Below are 3,036 nucleotides of genomic sequence, written 5' to 3'. Positions count from 1 at the left end.
CTCTCCTCCTTTGCATGAGGTAGCCGTCGCTCCCGCCTTGGCGCAGCGGTGAAGAAGGCTACCAGAAACACGGTTCTGCGTTTCTCTCTATACCGTGGGCGAGCGTCACGGCTTTTCCTTGCGTTTCACCATGCAGTCAGAGGGCATTATCAAAACTAAGCGTGCCATCCAAATTTTCCTTTTCCTTTTTTAAAGTGACTGTCAAGAACTTAGGCAGCATCGAGTGAAAACGTTGGGCACCTTCATCTCTTGGTTTGTATGGAGCCAGCTAGGTCATCAGACCCACATCACCATGATTTCTGAATTCTAAGATACTTTCAAATCCATGATATTGTACATTCCTGGGTCCTGGGATGTCATTCTGGTTGATCAGGTCAAAGGGAATGTGTCCCTCCGTAGCACTGATTAACACGTCAGCTTATTTAAACGACAACACAGGAAATTCCCTTCGGGCGATATTCATTCCACACGCTCAAGGAAACCGATAGGTTGTGTGCCTGAGCCCACACAGTGTGACGCAGGAACGGGGTGGGGGTTGAGGGAGGGGGAACTCTGGCTAGTGTCCGGGACCTAACGGGAGATAGAGTGGAGGGTGATTTTTGCCCTTCTTCAGGGTCAGGGTGAATCGGCCCGAGGTTGACTTGTGCGCTCAGAAAGAGGGCCTTTATCGGATGCCCCGAGCCGACTTTTCTTTTCTTCTTCTTCTTTTCTTTTTTCAGTTTTATTGAGATAGGTTTGACATACAGCCCTCTATCAGTTTCAGGTGTACAGCACAATGATTTGACTTCCATAGATTGTGAAGTGATTATTAGGTAACTTTAGTGAACATGAAACAACGATATTTTAAAAGGGGGTTTAATCAACAGAACTGCTGTTTATGATGATCATCTATTCCTGAGAGAAAGGACAGATGAACACTCCAAAATGCAGGAAGTGCGTAGTCACAGAATGATGAACAATCTTTACCCGTGCAGACGTTTTGACACCAGGATACGTGGAAAGCTGAAGTCTTAGAACATAGAAATATTTGGCTCTCCATTTGACCTGGAAATCTCCTTGTTGGAAAGAAGCTAATTTCTCCTCCTCCTCCTCGTCCTCGTCCTCTTCCTCCTCCTGTCTTTTTAATTTAAAAAACAGATTTTTTTTTTTAACAAAAAGTTTTTATCTTTTCGGAGGGGGGACGGGTCGTTAGGTGTCTTTATCTACGTTTTAAGTAATTATTTAGATTTATTCTACGTTTTCAGTGGTGGTAGTGGGGACTGAGCCCAAGGCCCTGTGCATGCTGAGCACGCACTCTACCGCAGAGCTCTACGCTTTCCCAGAAAGGAGCAAATTCCTAAACATAGAGCTGGATGAGCAGGTCAGCTTTTTGATCTCATAGAAGCAGCGGCCCTGTTCTCTGGGGGAACCGTCCTTATCTTGTCCGTCTCGACAACGTCAGAAACGTCTACATAGCCCACAATGGCCTGAGACTGAGGCCAGGGGGCTGAATCAGGTAGAACCTGAAACCAAATGGAAGAAACAAAAAAAAGGGGGGGGGGGCACGCGGAGGCCTTTTTAAACGTGCACACTGCTGCGAGGGCTCCCTCGTCGAAACTCTAATTCGCAGCCTTCTTAAGGAGAAATATACATCTGAAACGTCTTTTTTTCCACGCAGAGTTTAAAAGCTTTCACCCTCCGAACCGAAAAACCTTACCCGTCCCATCGGTTCTTTCTAAGTGAGTGGGTTCTCTAGTGTCCTACGCGTCTGCTGGGAAACAAGCTGCTGGAAAACAAGCAACTAGAAACCAAGCTGCACCAACATTTCCATGAGCTTAAAATCTTACATTCACACTTAACTTGCTTAAAAATGCACACGCTTGCTTTGTTTTCATGTTTTACACAGTAGATGACCTAGAACATGCATGATGCTAAAGAAATTGTGTGAGGGGCAATCCTGAGATTGACCGTGAGGGCACAAAGGATGGCAGATATTTCCTTAGGGTAAAACAATGGACGGTCATGGGAAGCCAGATCAGCCATTAACAGAACTTGGTTCTGGCAGGAAAGCCTGCGGTTTAACCCCGGGGAAATATTTGCTATCTCGAGATGTCCCAGAGGCAATCACAGGATATACACTTAGAAATTTTGCATCCCCGGAGGAGGGTGATTGTTCCTGGAAGGGTTAGGCCTGAAATGAATCAGTTAGCCAGCAAGCAGAACTTCGTGCTTCTGGTATGAAATATCTAAAGCCCCACCTCTTTGATCGCATATCTTTTTTTTTTTTTTTTTTCCCCCCTGAGCCGTAGACTCCCAATAAACAGGATGTCGACCAGGCTTTTGGCACTCTAGATCCACGAGACCTTGAGTCCCCTGGTCTCATTTTTGCTCTTTACTTTGTCTCTTTGTTTCTTAATTCTTGCGTCGCCCGTCCTCAGACACGGTCCCGAACTGCGCTGGACGCAGCACCCGTCCTACCCGACTCATGAGTGACCTATAGTTTTTAAATGAAAGCTACAAAGTCTCTGGTCATGTCGATCTGCTGGTCTCGTCTGTATGAGACAGGGCATTACCTGAGTTTCAGAGACATACACAGACACACACAGACAGACAGACAGACAGACAGACACACACACACACACACACACACACTCTAAAGGGAAAAAAGAACAAAGAAAGAAAGAGAAAGAAAAAGAAAAAGGCTCAGGGGAATAAAGGATTCGCTTGCTCTCTGTGACATGACCCAGCAGACCTAGTTGTCACAAGACAGGAAGCTCAACTCTCCATGTTTACATGATGTGTTCCTGAGCTTTCTTGCAGAAAATTCTCATGCATTTCTTTCCCCTCACGGAAGTCTTCTCTATTCCCCACAGAGCCTGGGGCGATGGCTCTGCACCCTGGAGGCGCCTGCGGCCGATCCAAGATATTGGATGATTTGTGGAAGTGATCAGTGATCCTGAGACAAAGCCCTTCCTTTAGGTAGAAAAGCAAGTGGCCCCTGCTGCTCAGGGAGCTGGTGCTCCCCTTCCCCCACCTCCCGTCATGCCACCTTCTCCT

Source organism: Vicugna pacos, unplaced genomic scaffold, assembly GCF_048564905.1.
Source record: "Vicugna pacos unplaced genomic scaffold, VicPac4 scaffold_5, whole genome shotgun sequence".
Taxonomy (NCBI): domain Eukaryota; kingdom Metazoa; phylum Chordata; class Mammalia; order Artiodactyla; family Camelidae; genus Vicugna; species Vicugna pacos.
Note: the sequence above shows the minus strand (reverse complement) of the source record.